Source organism: Drosophila kikkawai, chromosome X (assembly GCF_030179895.1).
Source record: "Drosophila kikkawai strain 14028-0561.14 chromosome X, DkikHiC1v2, whole genome shotgun sequence".
NCBI classification, from domain to species: Eukaryota; Metazoa; Arthropoda; class Insecta; order Diptera; family Drosophilidae; genus Drosophila; species Drosophila kikkawai.
Window position 1 is genome coordinate 19,788,637 of NC_091733.1, and position 17,658 is coordinate 19,806,294.

Below are 17,658 nucleotides of genomic sequence, written 5' to 3' on the forward strand. Positions count from 1 at the left end.
TGTGCGCAAAGTCAAATGTAGTTAAATAAAATTCCGAAACGGTAAGTAAAATGTGTATTTTTTTCCTGCGCCTTGCACCCGTATTTATAGGTTTTTACGAAGAGAGGGGAAAGAAGAAGAGGAGGAAAAGAGAACGGAGAGAGAGCTTCAAATGTCAGTTTTACTGAAACACCGTGTCAAATGTAGGCAATGGGGTAGAAGTTATGTAAAACGGGGTCAAATTCCCAATCCGTATGTAAAATACATACGATACTATCGAACGGAAAAATGAAAACAAAAGAAATAGTGTGACTGCACGATTTTCCACAAAAAAACCGAAATAAGCGAAAAAACGCGAATCTCGCTATATAGCTAGGTGATTAGCTATATAGCTAGCCGGGTTAAAATTAGTGTGGCCAGCTAAAAAATCACAAATATATGAAATTTTCCCCTACAAAAACCCACCATTAACAGTGCTGTTAGCAGCCTTTAATGTGACTGTTATGCGCGATTTAGGTTCCGGCAGCACCGGCAAGATGGCGCCACATCAATTTTGGCGAACACCAGCTGAGCGCATTTTTTAGCACATTTCTGCATGTGTGCGCGCGTGTTTGCGTGCGTGTGTGTGTGTGCAAGCTATACGAGTGTTTGTGTGTTGGCTTCGCTGTGGCTAAAAGTGAATTTTTTTACTGTGACAAAATACAAGAAAAATGCGGAAATACGGCATTGAAAAACCGATGTAAACATAATTACGGATTATGGGAATAGGCCTCTAGCCTTTTAGTGCCCGCTACGGCTGCAAAATACCGGAAAACGTCTCCAAACTCGCAAAATTGCAAGTAAAAAAAAACTTAACCTCGCAGCGTTTTTGCAAAAAAAAAAAAAAAAGCGAAGTCGGCGAGTGTGAGCGAGACAGCGGTACTCGAGTGAAAAGTCCCTGTGAGTGTGTGCACGTGTGTGTGGGTGCTTTTATTGTATTGTTATTATTGTTGTACTAATCGCTTTTCTTGAAACATTTAATTTTTTTTGCCCAACCGGCGATTGCCGCTCTCACTCGCACGCACAAGCATTTCGAAAAAGAAATAAATGCAAAGACAAGAAATCGTAAAGGTAAAAGCAAAGCAATTTTAAAAGCTAATAAATACCGGTGCAAAGACAAAAAAAAAAAAACGCTACAAATCGTACGGACGATCTTGTCTGTGTGCGTATGTATGCACACATTTATACATACATATATAATTGCGTGTTTGCTTGTGTGTGTGTGAGGGGCGCTTAGAGGCGTGGCTTTATAAATTTATTTATTACATATGTACGTACATATATATATATATATACCAAACACACTTACAAGTATGTATATATGTATGTACATCCAGTTAGTACTTCGAACTCGTAGGTTTCTTCTTCATTTTCATCAAGTCTCTTTGATTGGCATTTTCTTCTTGCAAACATAAAAAAAATCGCACTCCAATTGAATTCGAAGATGACGATCTTAAAAGCGCAGCGTAGCAAGCAGCAAAACAAAAAAAAAAGATGGAAGCGAAAAACAAGGTTCAGAGGGAAAAAAGCTTGGAAATTCCAATTGGACAGACAGTGGGAATGGTCTTTCAGAACAAATTATATTTCAGAACATCTGTTAGTGCGTACATTATTTTAAAACAATGTGATAAGTGTACATTTTAAAAGAAAAGATTAACGGTTATGTCGTCTCAATTGTTTGTTTTTTATTTATACAATTTTTTTTTAATAATCTTTAGAATATATGTCTGCTTATTGTTGATTGTACAAAATCAATATTCCAGATTTGAAAATAGAGTTAAAATTAGTGTAAAAAGTTCAAAAATATATATTTTCTATATTTTCAATTACATAATGGGATTTTTTTTATATATTTCACCCTTTTTATATTTTTCACCCTTAGGTGATCTAACGCAAAAGTGTGCCCACTAAGAGGGAAGCTTAAAAGGTCACCTTATAGTTTCCAGTGTAGAAAAAAAGTATGCGACTGCTCGCATTGATGTTCAGACAGCGACTGTAAAGAATTAAGCAGAATATTCGAGAGCTACATACATATATGTATGTACGTATGTACATATGTGCGAAAGGGTTAAATACATATGTTTATCAAGGGAACCCGTGGACCTTTCCGATTGGAATTGATATTTCGATTTAAAAAATTTAACTTAAACCAAAACTACAAATATCGCAAAAATTAAACCAGTTTACGGATAAGAAGTAAAATAGTTTGTTTAATTGCATTTGAAACTATTAATATAATATGATTTATTAATTTGAAACTAGCAAAAATCTTAAAAGTTTTATTTCATAAGCCATTGTGCTATTTTTATGGCGATTCATAATTGCAGGCACAATTTGATAATAGTTGTGTGGTTTTATTTTTGGTCATTTTTTGTTTGCGCTATAAAAAGAAACCAAATTTTTGCTGATAAGAAAATGCTTTTCGATAAGACTTTATTAGCAGTACAGTGCGTATATTAAAAAAAATGTATGTAGTAATGTACAAAAACCATTCGAAACCTTTTGTTTTTCAGATGAAAATCCCATTTTATTGCCATGGCCCTGACAAATCTTGTCGCCTTTGTTGCCGACAAGTGCTACCAATCTCAAAATCACAATAAAAATGTTGAATAAGTAAAAAAATAATTTAAAAAAAACTAAAAAAAAAAACTTATACAAAGAACACAGAAAGTCGCAGGAAAAAATCTGAGAAATCTCAATTGATACAAACAATCGGACAAATAATTTATTCGCAATGGATCAATTTCATACGACGATTAATCCGCGAAAACAGGAGCTTCTAGAGGCTCGATTTATTGGAGTTAGGGTAAGTGCATAACGTTATTATAATATAATTATAATTATACTTACCACTATTTTGACCGCAATTGTGCTGAGAGTCTTGGGAGTATTTTTTCCTGTGTACGGCTTAATTGCACCACCACCACAAACGCACACATGGCTCTCCTCTTAACGTTGATTTTGTCATCAACATCTCGTGACACACACAATACAGTGAATACATAAATGCACAGAACTTGTAGTACATAAAAGTACATAAAGATTCAGTTCGCCTACATGCCCACTTGCACCACCCACCTGAAATGCCTATACATTCACATCCATTCTTCGTCCTCCTCCTTGCACCGCCCACCAGCCACCATTCTCCACTACCTTCCCCCCGCTTTCTTTCGTTTACAGTGGGCGCTCGCTTGAATAAAATATTGTAAGTCGGAGATAACGTAAAACAGTAAATGATAATTGGGTACTTTAATTCTCAATAAATTCTTATTTATTTATTATAAGCAGTATCAAATGGTAATTAGTTTATATTATACTCTTAGAGTAGTTAGGATTTTTTCTGAGTTCCCCTAGCACCGATTTAAAAAGTAAACTAAACTAATACTATAATACCCAGAAGTATAACTTAAAAAAAAAAACTAAGTCTCTTCTGACTGTTGACATATTTCGGGTGCTGACTGTAACTTTTTTTCGGGTGGGTGGCTGGCTCGATTCTCTTTGCATTTGCCACGTCCTCCTCCTTCCTGTTCCTTCCTGTGTGTGTCTCTGCGTGTGTAATGGAATGAAAGTACAAATAAAAGAACAGCTGATAAGCAACGACGTCAGCGACAGAAGAATTTTGGGGAGACAGGGAGCAAAGAGAAAGAAAGAGAGAGAGAGAGGAGCCAAAGAAACGTTAATCTAGCAAAGATAGCAAAATTGTAGCAAAATAAAAAGTACCAAAAGGTACTCGCAGAATAAAGATGCGCAAAATAAAACTTAATTTTATATTGAATTTAGAATCAAAGATTGAATTCTAAGACGACCTAGCAAATGCATAATTATTTCATATAAATACATATTTATGTATATATGAAAAACGAACAATAGAAAATGCAGATGTACATATAAGCTGCATTTGAATATTGGAATATCGTAATTTGTAAACCAATGATTTTTGATATGAATACCACGGTGCCTTAATGTTATTTTTTAAATGTTATTAGCATTTCGCTGTTAGCTTAAGATGGCCGCTTCTATGCTCTGTTAACTCCATGTTGTTTCGATTTCTGGGCTCCTCATACAAGCGTTTAAAAATTGTTTCACTCAATCGGCACGCAATGCGAATTGCTGGCCAAATATAGGTCCAGTTCCCACATCCACAGTTCTCTTACACCCTGCTTCTTTTTCGATGCCCAGTCATAAAATCCACCGGTTCCGTTGGGATGTACCTACATACATAACATCGCTCTGCACTTATTACACATTTCGCATGTGGCGTAACATTTAATTGGCCTCCTGTCAAAAGCGACGCACTGTGGTCCAGCCGACCTCTTTTGTTGGCCAAAACCAATTTATTCAAAATTAACCAATTATTGTGATTTTTGGTCTCATTAATAAAACTTTAGTTTAAATGTAATCTTAAAAAAGGTACATATATTAAGTAATTGGAATTTGTAGGGAATTTTATACTCGCTTTTCTGACACATTTGGCCATATTTCTTTAATTTTTCAATAAAAGATGCAACTTTTTATCATTATTTATTTTTATTCTTATCACGATTGGTAAAGTTTCAAGTTGATATCTCTTAAATTGACTGAGCTATTAATTTTGGCCAATAAAAGTGGTCGGTTGGACCACAGTGCGACGTCGACTTTGCGTCGGCAGCGGATAACAGAGGGTAAACAGAGAGCGAAAAGCTAAAATAAAGACAGCAACAGCAACAGCAGCCGGCGAGTGCTTTCTTTGCTCTCTCTCTCTCTCTCTCTCTCCATAAATTGTCCCTCGTGCGGTCTGTAAATGTGGTCATAGTAGGCTTGTGAAAATATGTAAAATATAGTTTCGATGATTTAAAAAAATATCAATAAATCGAGGATTTTTAAAATTTTGTATTTCAATTTTTTTTTTGTTTAAACCCCCCAACATAAATTTGTTTTGTTTTAATGTTTCACATTTAGAACAAATTAAAACCTTGGTGTTAAAGACATTTTCTTCTACTATTACCTGTGACTACTATTTAAATATTCATCTGATTTATATAAAATTAAATCAAAAATTCTATAATTATAAAAAATCAAGTATATGAAATTATTTTTAAAAACAGTTTTATAATTTTGTTCCTATAATTTCCCGGAATGTTCGTATAATAATATATATTATAATATCGACATTCAGGGAACTAGCTTGCCAAAAAAAAGGGCTCATTTACCGACTGCGTTGCAAACTTCTGATTTCTTAGATGATCTGTAGGGTTATATGATTTTTAGTATAATTTAGATAGCCCAGACTAAGTGTCCATAAAAAAAAATATTTGATCACTTTTCCAGGAAGTGAACAATAGGGAAACCAGGTAACCAAAATATAAGGATATAAATATTTTTTATTATTAAAAAAATTACCATATATTGATATTTGGATGTTAATGTTAAGTCAAGTTCTTTTTACAACAAAAAATGATGGCTTTTAATTAAAATATTGATATAATATAATATAATAATAAATATATATAAATATAAATATAAAAATAAAATAAATATAAAAATAAAATAAATAAATATTGATATAAATATGTTATAAATATATTATAAATATAAATAAATATTAAATCGAGTATTTTGGATTAACAAAGCTTAAGCTAAACCGATCCGATTATATTCATATTCCATAAAAATATAAAAATATAGGAATAATACAAAGTTAAATAGTTTAAAATACAAACACAGTTCTATAATTAAGTTGTGCGATCCGACTGACATTTATACCCTTTGCAATGGATAGAAGACTTTTTGTCAATCTTTTAGATAGCTCTAAGAGTGAGAGACCATGTAGTTTTTGTAGAGACGCACTGTTGGACCTAGGCTAGATATACTCGGCTGCTGCTGCTGAATACAAATTTTCGCATCAGAAATTTGATTTAAATTATAGAAGGTACAAAAATACAAAATAAAATAACACTTCGTCCCGCAGCATCCAATGAATGGCGCTGCTACCGTCAACTTTGCAGTTGCCGCCGCCGCAGTCGACGTAGACAGCGCTGGCAGCAGCAGACGAAGCTGCGTTTTTGGCGACGTTCGCCGGCAGTTGTAAACGGTTCGTTGTTGGACTTCGTTGTTCGTTGTCGTCCTTGTTTTTGCCTCCGATATTTCGCCGCAACAACAACAACAACAAGGTGGAGGAGGAGAAAGAGTAGTAGGAGAAAAGGAGACATAGGAAAAGAATAACGACAACAAGCAGTAGCAGCAGCAGCAGTAGCAGCGCTCTGTCGACGTCAGCAGAGGGCAGCCGAGAGAACTTGCTGAAAACGTCGAAGGAAAGCATAGAAAGAAATACACAAGAAATCCAGAAAAATTCACACAAAACGAGAGGAGAAGGAAGAGGAGATATAGGCGAAAGAGTGGAGATAGAGCGAAGCCGGAAAATCGGTTTTCCAGCCAAGGTTTTTCCACACTTCAATGGCGTTTCAGTTTCCGTTGGCGTTGCACATTCGCGGTTTGCGTCGCTGTCGCCGCTGTTGTTGTCATCGTTATCGTTATCGCTGCTCCCACTGTTGTTGTCATTGGCGCGACTGAAAAGGAGAAAGAGACTAAAGGAGAAAGAGAGAGAGAGAGTGAGAGAAAAAGCAAAGAAAACAGATGTGCAAGAAAAATGCATTGTCTTTCGGTTTTTTGTAAGCATTTTTTTACAGTGCAATGTTTAAAGTGTGTTTAAAACCTGAAGAATTAAGCAAAATTACAATTTACATTTATACCAACAAAAATATAAAATTTTTAAATTTAATCAAAGCTAAAAAACACTTAAAAAATTAAACAAAATATAAAAAAACACGAAAAACAAACAAATATAAAAGCAAAAGCACAAAGGAAAACGAAAATCAACGGCAGTGAAAGAGCGAAAGAAAGAGGAGAGAGCGGCGACGAGAAAAAGAGAGAAACCATCGAGATGCCCGTGGTAAAACAGCGGAAAATGAGCCGCTTTAAGGTTAGTCCCTAAAACCAAAATGGGGGCCACTTGCAAAAAAAAAAAAAAAAAGAAAAACAAATGAAAAAAAAATACGGAAAACCTTAAAAAAGAATTTCGCAAAAAAAAAAAGGAGAGGCGCTTTGGGGTTAAGAGGTTCTGAAAACTCCTAGGGAATGTGAGTAAAGGGGGTGTGGCAGGCCACTAAAATGATAGTAGGAAGTTTGTGTACAGGTGTGGAAACATACATTTTTCTTTTTGTTTCGTTTTTAAAGAAATCTGTGTCCACTAATAAGATTACAACATTAATTTACTCTTGAGTTGTAGTAAACTTTTGGGCGCAATATGATCCCGTTTCAAATTAAAAGTCATTTTTGTAATACTCCTGCAAGAGTCTTAATCATAAATTGGATATATAATTAATACTCAGTAATTTCATAGCTTAATTTTTTGTATATACAAAATAGTAAAAAAAAGGGATAATAATGTTAATTATAAATTAAATTAATTAATTCTTAAAGCTCATAAAACCGTTAAACTCTAAGATTAAACGTACAACGATCTAACAAAATTGTTCATTTGATTTAAACAAAATTAAACCTAAAGTAAGCTTTATTGCTTCATTGTAATCAATATAAAAAAGCGATGAGATCTTAGAAACGAGACTAAAAAAACTAAATTTCTTTTTACCTAGCTTCCTTTTCTTCAGCTTTTTCTTCTTCTTAGTTGGCCACTTATTTCTTGGACAACAAAACAGAAAAAAAAATCAAATACAACACAAAAAACTAGTAGTTGAAAAAAACGGGGAAAAAAAATATTCGCAAGTTCAATGAACTTGCCATGAAAATTATACGCCGCCAGCTTACGACGACAGAAGAAAACACAGGAGAAGAGACGGGAAGTGGGCGAAGATAGGGAGACAGAGGGGCGGACACAAAGTAAAGAGGCAGAGCAAAAAAAAAAAAAAAAAAACAAAAAAAAACTAGTCGCTGCATAGATTTTGCGACCTGACCTAAAATGCAAAGGTTTTTTCTCTCTTCTCAAATGACTGTTACTTAACAGTGGAACAACAGAAGCTGTAAAGACGAGAGGAAAATGGATAGGAAAAGACGGTGAAAGAGAAAAACTGAGAGGGAGTAATATGCAAATGGATTGAATAGAGTGAAAAAGAAAAGCCTGCAACTATATATTACATGTTTTTTTTTCACCAAAATAAAGAAGAAAATATATCTTTAAGTTAGCTGGAGGCTTGGTTAATTATTTAATTTTAAAATATAGCTATTTCTGTTTTTTTTTAATGTAAAAATATAATTTTTTTTACAACTTGAATTTTCCTAAAAAAAAGAAGGCTGTATTTAACAAATTTTATTTATTTATTTATTTTTTTTTATAAATAAACATTTATTTACATTGGCCTAAATCCATTTTATTTTAATTGGTGGCGCAATATTAAGAAAGTAACAATAATTTAATTATAATTTATAATAATAATACAAAATTCAGGTTACAATGTTTGTAATTTTACACCCAATTAGTAAATTCTTGCATGTCACAAACAATTTATTGTTTTTTGCTATATGATATAAACTATAGTAAATATTAAAGCGATAAATATTTTATTGATTTTTACACACTTAAAAGAGTTTTAAAGTGTAAGTCAGCGAAAATATTCTAGATTAGCATCAACAGCCAAGTTGATCTAGCCATGTCCGTCTGTCTGTTTCTATGACAATAAATCTTTACAATTTTTCTGTATTTAAAAAGGAATGTATAATAGTAACTTAATGCTTGAAAATATTTGTTATTAGAGTTAAAAAATAAATTTGAATATGTGAAGATTAAGATTTTTTATATATATCTTTTTTTTTTTTTTTTTTACTTTTTTTGCCACCAAATCTTCCTCCCTACTCCCATAGCATTTTGTAAATGTAATCAGCGAGAAATGTCTTTAAAAAATACAAGCGAATGAAATTTGTTTTATGAGCTTTTCGTGGCTAAAAGTGGAAATGTATCCTAGAAAAGGGATATGGGTGGAGTTTGCCGTTGGGGTTTTCGGGGTACTTTGCGCTGGGGGGGTCTTAGGCTTTTGATGCCCACAAAGGGCGACGACAACTGCGGCACACTGGCGCCCCCTGGAGAACAAAAGATTACAGTGAAGCTTCCCTAAGAGAAAAGGGATTAAAAACGATCTTTTACTTATATTGTACCTAAATTATGTAATTACTACAAATTGTTTATTTAATTTACAAAATATTTAATCAAAATAATTCAGGTATTAATAAAATGGACTTTCACTAGTTTTCAAATAACAAGTATGTTTCTGGGTTGAGTGTTCACTGTACATACATGTGTATATTTTTTTCAATGCTTTTTCTTGGCTTATTTTACTTATTCCGTGTTTTTTTTTCTGTTTTGCTGATACAAAAGAGATACGAGGGATTTTTTTTTTTTTTTTTGGGGCGGGGGTTGCTATCAGGGGGTCTGGGTAGGGGTGGCTGGTTGCTGAGGGGGTGGCTTATTCGTAGGTGCCGCCATCTGTCGCATTTTGTATGAGTTGACATCACAACGGATATGGAATTTTTCAATATTTACAGTTGATGTAGCTGCTTTTGTTGTTGTTGTTGTTGTTAATGTATGCAACTCACACACACTGACACACACACACATGCATACATACACGGGGATACATTTTTGGGAGGGGCAAAAGCTTCCAATCCAACCCTTCCTCACCATATTTGAAGCCCCCCTTTTTCCACGGCCCCTTGAGAGTCGCCTCTTTTCGTGCTTATGTAAGCATTTTCAGCATGTTTCGCTTTTATATACTACTTCGGGTGGGCGTTAGCTGCAGAAGGATGGCGGGGTGGAGGGGCGGTGGGCTGTTGACGGTTGGCGGTGGGGGTGGGCGTGGAGGGACTCACACGCATTGCTGAACCCACTGCCACTACCACCCACACTTGCCCCAGCCGTGTGACCATGCCTTTCCCTATTTTTCCCACTTTTCCAGCGCCAGATTTTTGTTATCCTTCTCCTTTTGCTGCCGCTTCCTTTGCCTTTCCTCTGTTTTCCCTTTTTTGCTTTTGGTTATATTTTTGTAATTTATTTAACTCAAACATACACACACACGCACCTATACACACGCTCACATGAGGGAATTGCAGTTTTTCCTCGTAAGGTGGCGCTGTGGTGGTGTCTTTTTGGAAGGGAAAATGCAACAATTTGTTAGCCTTGAAGGGTTTATGCCTTGTGAAAGCTGTTATGAAGAGCTAAAATAAAGCTACATAACAAAAAAATATAATATACACTTTTTTTTATAAATTTTTTTGTAGTAATTTTGTATTTAAAATCAGTTATATGTAGAAAAAACTAAAGGGATGAGAGAATGCGTGGGTTATTGCTATAATAATATGACCTCGTTGCTCTCGGCAATTATAGTAATTTATTATTCAAGAGATATTAAGTATACGCCGTGTTAACTATATGCAACTGAAACAAGCTTGTATGTACACTTTAATATTGAAATTGAATAATTTATTAATAAATGTATATAATTTAATATTGAATTTGTGTTCATAGGTACCTCATTTTCTAAGCTCCCTCTTAAGATTCATCATCTAAAAGCATTTAAGGAAATCATAATTTAAATAACAAGAAAACTTGCTATGGTTATTCTTTATAGCCTCGATAATTTTAAGTTAATTGCCATAATGATAAAATCAGTGAGCAAAGGGGAAGAGAGCATGGATGCATGAATGCATTTGCCACGAGATTAGGAGCAACCTGCTATAATTTGATGTATATATTATATATACATAAACCTGGTCGCTGACATATACATAAGCCAGAACTAATATCATATGCGTTAAGTATATGCAGCTCAACTTACACACACACACACACACTACACACACACACACACACACTACACACACACACACACACACACTACACACACATATATCGGCTTACGCACACTGTGCGGCTTTTGTATAATGAGAATTGTTGGTCAGCGCATTATACATATTTATATAATTGCATTTTGTTTGCTTATAAAGGATGTACACACCCACCTATGCGTGTATGCAAAGGCACACATATAATACACAAACACCCGCTTATCCGCACAAATTTATAATAAGGGGCGAGGGGTGATTAGTAAATTATAATTTTAAAATTATTTACAATTTTTATTCGAAAATTGTATTTGTGATAAAGGAGCTTTAAATAAACTGAAATGTTATATAGTATATAAAATGTATCCGGGAAACATATCATAAAGAAGCTTGGCGCTACTTGGAGATTCTAGGTCCGTTCTCACTACTTTTACCATACATCGCATATAATCTTTTTAGGTAGTTTTATTCTAGTTTCGATGTATGTAAATGAAATCAAGCTGACTAAGACCTCGGGCTATAAATTCTTCATTATAATATGCGATTAAATTAAATTAAATTAAAATTAAAAGTATAATTTCTATACTTAAGTACCTTTTATACCCCTTAAAACATTTTAATCTCCCCTCGCCTCCGCCGCCGCCTGTCACCCATTTTGTATGTATGTATAACTCCAGTGGTCCCTTCAAATGTTTGCCCAACATTTTGCCAGTCATAAAACCCACATGGACACAGATATGCACATATTCACAGCACGGAGATTACGATTTGCCTGGATTTGGCAATTGAAAATTAGCGGATTAGAACTAACCTCCCCCATTCGAGACGGGGGCAGTTAGGAGTTTGGTTTCGTGGCGCTTTTATGATGGTATTTATTGCAAAATGGTTATCAATTGTTATGCAGAAATTTTGAAAGCATATGTAAAGTATGACACTTACTAGCCAACACGCTCTTCTAATTGTTTCTACTAGACAAATGGGCTAAATGTCCCTTGAGAGGGATGTATATAAACATTTTATGAGGCATCAGAAAGTGTGTTAATATAAATTATTGTATAGGAAGAGGTACTATAATATACAAAATATAAAAAGTTGAAATATAAGGAATTTTACAGGAAGAGCAACTATTGATATTATCATTTCTGATATATCTTCCCTTTAAACCTGATTAATTCTGATTGTAAATTGTTAATAAAACAAAATGTTACCTTCAAATTTTATTTGTTTTCCTTAAGAAAATTATTTCTTTACATTTCTATTAAAATATATTTATATATTTATAGCATAATTTTCAACACAATTCTTGATTGATTTCCGTGTAGTTTCATGACGAGTTTAAATTTGTTTCGATACTGCGTCAACTCACGCGCTCATCTCGAACAACTGGGCAACTGAGAAAGCCGTGCTACATGTGTGTATATGTGTGTGTGTCCCGTGTCCTTGTGTGTGGATGGGAGCATGGCTAAATAGGGTGAGTGGGATGGGTTCGGTGGTTCGGTTCGGTTCGGTTCTGTGGCTGGGTGGTTTAGTGGCTCGGTGGCTTTAGTTCGCATCGCCGGCTGCTGGATGGCAACGCACCGCTCGACGCATTTCGGGCAGATGCCTCCAGTGGCATCGGCATCAGCACCCAGAATCACTCCGCCGCCAGTTAGTTTGAAGCCCAGAACTTTGCTTAGATGGGGATGGTGATGGTGCTGGTGCTGGTGGGTGGGTCGATGTCATAGGTGGGGGCCACCATCGAAACATAGCCCAACGCTATTCCAGCTTCCCCGGCACTTTGCACATAGTTATAAGCCCCGCTTTTACCCCCGGTTTTCTCTCTCATATCGCGGCTACAGATGCAGATACAGCAACAGCTACGGATACAGATACAGACTCAGCTCCAGATGCAGATGCGGATGCGGATGCAGAGATGCAGATAGCGAGATACATATGTATCTGGTCTCGGGTACATAGCACATCTATGCCTCTGTTTGTGTATGCACTCGCCGGGTCCGGGTCTGGGTCTGTGTCCGGGGCCGGGACTGGGCCGGGGCCTCTCCATGTATCGGGCCCAAGTGCTCAACTCCTCGGCTCAGTCCAGCGCTCCTTGGTAGTTCTTCCGCCTCAATCGCATTTCCTTCTTTCACTTTTTCAGCGACAAGCTTTCCCTTATTCTTGAAGCACACTTATTTGGGGGGGTTTTGTAAAAAATACTGAAAACACACATTAAAATATGAAATGGGCTTAAAGGGTAGCATGGTCACACTTTGGTGCTTCCCATTAAAACTTCTTGTTTTACTGTTGGAATGCCTTCTGCTATCTAGATTTGTTGTAGAGTTAGCATTATTTTCTATAAACTTACGCTAAACTTAATTATAAAGTAATACTTCAAGTTAATTATCCATTAAAGTTGGGACCTACTCTGCGCAAAGACGACTTTCTTCATTCAGCAAAAGCTATAAGAAGTTGGGAATTATAGAGTTAAAGGTAGCGAGTGAATTAATATATAATTATAAATGATATATTATTTTTTTTGTCTTATATTTACAATACAATTTAAGAAGAACAAAATGTAAGAATGTAGAAGTAAAATAAAAATTACTAGCCGTATTTTTATTTTTTTAATTTTTATTTAATAATAACAATATATAACATTGTTGTTTTAAATTAATATTGAAAACTATTTTATTCTTAGATTTTTTGTAGTGTTATATTCTATAATAACTTAAGTTTGTTTGCAACTTTTTATTATATATATTTTTTTTATCAGTGTACGATTATTGTTCCTGTTGGTCATTGCCCGCCTGTGTTGCCGTCGGTCAGTTTTCAGTTGTCACAGCAACATTAACAGTAGCAACATTATGAAATAAAGGAATTTCAAGTTTTCAAAGTAGTCTTGATCAGTATCAGCAGGCGAGTCAATCTGGCCAAGTTTGTCTCTCAGCTTAAAGCTATCTATCAGCAATATCTGAAGCAACAATGCCGAAACTGAGAGCAATTTCAGCAGGAACAACGGAAGCAACGCAACGACTAGGAACAAGCTACATAGCAACAATAAAACAAGCTACAGTAGCAGTAGCAGCAACATGAGGATCAGAAGCCGCAACAGCAGCAGCAGCAGCAGGAACAAAAGCGGCAACAGCAACAGCAACAGTACGGACTTGAATTGCACACTTTACATTGCGATTTTCCACATCTCCAGTGGTCGGTTGGCCGCTTAATGTTGCTGCTGCTATGCTGCGGCTGAGACGACGGCGACGACGACGACAACGTCATCGCTGTGCTGCTAGCTGCTGTCTGGTGCTGGTGCTTGTACTGGTGCTGCTGCCTAGGTTCACATTCTCATTACAGTTCATTCACCCAAAAGATACGGCTTTATGTATCTATTAGTTATGTATGTGCCTCCTCAGCCTTCAGTTGAGTTAAGCTTGTTGCTGTTGTTGTTGTTGCTGCTGCTGCTGTCGATGGGGCAAGCAGCGGCAACACACAGCCTCCGCCTGCAGTTTCAACCAAGTTTTGATTTGTGTTTTGTTGTAGATACTATGAACACACACACAGCGGGCAGCAGCCACAAATGCAGATACAGATACAGATACATTCCTTTTGACCATCTGTCGTCGTCGTCATCTATCTCACCTCGACCCTCGTCCCTCGTCCCTTCGATTCTCATTTTCTTTCCCTCGTCCCAACCAAAGTTTTGCAAAAGCTTAAGCAAAAAAAAAAAAAAAAATTTCTTGGTTTTCCACTTTCAGATACGTATTTGATGTGTAATATTGGTTTAGCTACAGCTTTTTGCTGCCATGTAATCGCCTTTTTGAAGATGGTTGAGAAAAACAAAATAAAAATATTATTATTCGTGGAATTGGATCCCTTTAATCAGGCTGGGCTACTTGAGACAAAACAAGTGTCAAACGGCTTTCAATCATCACCAGATGAAAGTTAAGATGCTGGAAAAGTCTAGTCTAGTCTGCTTGTATCCAGGGCAGACTTTTAGTTGTAGAAAATGGTTAAGCAACAAAGTTCTGGGTTTGAGTTTTTGAGAAAATGCATAATGCCAGTCACACAGAATATATTTTTAGTAATTCATGGATAAGCGGTGTTTGTTTAAAAAAACAAGAACTTTCTTTATTTTTTTAAGGTTCATAAAATAATGAAACATTTAACTTAAAAAGATTTCTTGCTAATCGAAAAACATAAAATAGTTGATATATTTAAGGATCTGTTGAGAAAATAAGTTAACAAATCTGTCTGTATACTTTTAAAAACAGATAAATATAATATTATTTATTATTCTACATATTTATATGTATTTTTAGATTAGTGAGTAAATTTATATAATTTAAAATATACATAAAATACAATACAATGAATTTCTTCTTATATTTTTTTAAATATTATATTTGCATATACATATATTCAAAGGTTTATGAATATTCGTAAACAAAAAATAGCAAAAGCAGCCCAGGAAGCATATTTATAAATATAATTAATTGAAACTAAGCAAACCAATAAATTTAATTAGATTTATTTGTAATTTCTTCAAGTTTTTCTTATACCTTTGCAAGTAATTTAATACAACTTTCTCTTTATTTTCCAGGTGAGTTGATGCCGTACTTCTTTATTAACCTATAAGAAATATAAAGATGGTTTACAAATTCTACCAAAGGGTAAGATTCTCTTTCTCCATTATTTTCCACTTTTCCTGCGAATATCTGTCTGTATGCCGCGAGTTCTTTTTGCTTGGAAGCTTCGCGAAATAGATGGCTTTTATCACGTTTTTTTTCGGCTACAATTCGCGAAAATGGGAAAAATCAGCGAGAGAATACAGGAAGAGCTCTGCTCTCCTAGCCTTCGGTGGGGCGGGGGGGAAGCAGCTCTCCGCTTTTCGCCATATTCCACCTTCTCACTTTTCATGGCGGGCTTAGTTTTCCAATGTGCAACATGCAGCAGCAGCAGCAGCATCTCTCTCTCTAGCTCTCTAGCGAGAGCGAGGCGGTGGAGGTGGAAACTGTGGAGACTGCCATTTCCAGTGTGTATTTAGCAAAATGTTTTGTTGCTGTTGTAGCTTAGTTTTCCCACACTTCCAGGCAACTGCGACAGCATCGGCAACAACCTGCAGCAACCTGCAGCAGCAGCAGCCTGCAACAACACAAGGCTGAAAACTCAACAGAGCTTTTGGGAACAGCAGCCTCAGTTTTGTGTCTATTACCTCCACGCACATACGACAACGTGGCCCCCCTTAGCCCTCCTATCTGACCCCTGAAAATTTCTCCGAAAACCCGGAACCCGAAAACCGAAAACCCCCTTGAAAACCCCGCCTCTCTTTGAGTTTTCCCTTGCAGCAGCAGCAGCAGCATCAGCAGCGCCCCCCTTTTGTTAGCCAAAATGCAACCAACAGTCATGATGACGGAATGCCTTGCCCTAAACACAAACACAAAACCCAAAACCACCCTTTAAAAACAACCCCACACCCACTTTGACCCCCACACAGCCCCAGAACGCCGTCCATGAAGCTTAGTTTAGTTTTTGGGTATATACATAAATCAAAACCTTCTTTTAGTTCGTCGACTCTTTGTGCTAAAATTGAATTGTGTAGTTTTTTTTTGTAAAAAAAAAAAGGAATACAAAATAAGGGCAATCTAAAATGAAATTATTTTGAAAGTTTATACATTTTTTTAAAGATTAAATTTATACAGGCCTGTTCTAGTTTCCATTCGGAAGTGAATTTGATAACATTTGCGGATTTCCCTTTAACATAAGCGAATTTCCCTTGGTGATTTAAGGAAATTTTTTTTAATTTCCCTTAAATTCCCAAACAAAATCAGCTGGTCGCTTTCAACAAAAGAGATTCCCTTGTCTAAGATTTGCTAAAAGGGGCTGATCAAATTTTGGCCCGCTGTAGTCTCCAACTCATAGATAGTAATGAAGCACTAATTTAAATAATAAAATCTAAGGAATAAGCATTAAGACAGGAAATAAACATTTTGAAATATTTGTAATTGCAATCAGCTGTTCTGGTGGCAAAATGCTGGAAAGTAGAGTTGCCGAGGGTTTAGAAAATATTCCCTTCGCATAAAATTTAGTTCAGTTTGTGGATTGAATTGGCTGGTATTTTAAAGAATAACACTTTTTCATATACTTTACCTAATAGCAGATATTTTAATTGTAAAACAACATAAAAAGTAATTGTTCGAAATTAATCTTAAATATATGCCGTTTTTTTTGAAACGCTGACAACCCTTAAATGGTCCCTCTCAAATACGACACAGCGGCAGCGGATTTGCAATAATGCTGAAGGTTAGAATCGAACCGATTTTAAGGTGCACCCACAAAATAATTATTTATAAATCAAGTACTTTAGTATTAGCTAATTCAATTATGCAATAATGTTCCCAAAACCTCTAGGAATAGATTACAATTAACATTTGTAATATACATAATCGCATTGTATTTTAAAATAATTAATTTCTGATTTTGCGGATTTGAATCCGCCGGCCAAATGGCACACGGAAAGTTTCCGTGCGTTTCGTCTGCAAATTAACAGAGACTTAACAGAGGGAAATACGAATCCGTAAAAATTTTTCGGAAGTGAACACTAGAACAGGTCAGGGAAATCCGAATCCGAATAAATTTTACGGAAGTGGAAACTAGAACAGGCCTGATAATGATTTTTCAACTTATAACTTATTATCTCATCAGTAAAAATTTGGACACAATCAAACTCCCTCAATTAGTGCCACCATGTCCCATCATCCTGACTTACGAATTCCACTGACATTCCCATTGTAAATATTTTTATTTAATTCTTCATATTAACAATATAAAATGTTG

General features: G+C 35.5%; 1 long non-coding RNA gene across 1 annotated transcript; it reads left to right on the forward strand.

Annotated features, from left to right (window-relative positions):
• The first annotated feature begins 553 nt into the window (after positions 1-553).
• On the forward strand, positions 554-15,442 carry LOC138929273 (uncharacterized). Its single transcript, XR_011445690.1, has 3 exons — positions 554-918; positions 2,532-2,824; positions 15,425-15,442. It is a non-coding gene; the product is annotated as an uncharacterized lncRNA (long non-coding RNA).
• Positions 15,443-17,658: the final 2,216 nt, after the last annotated feature.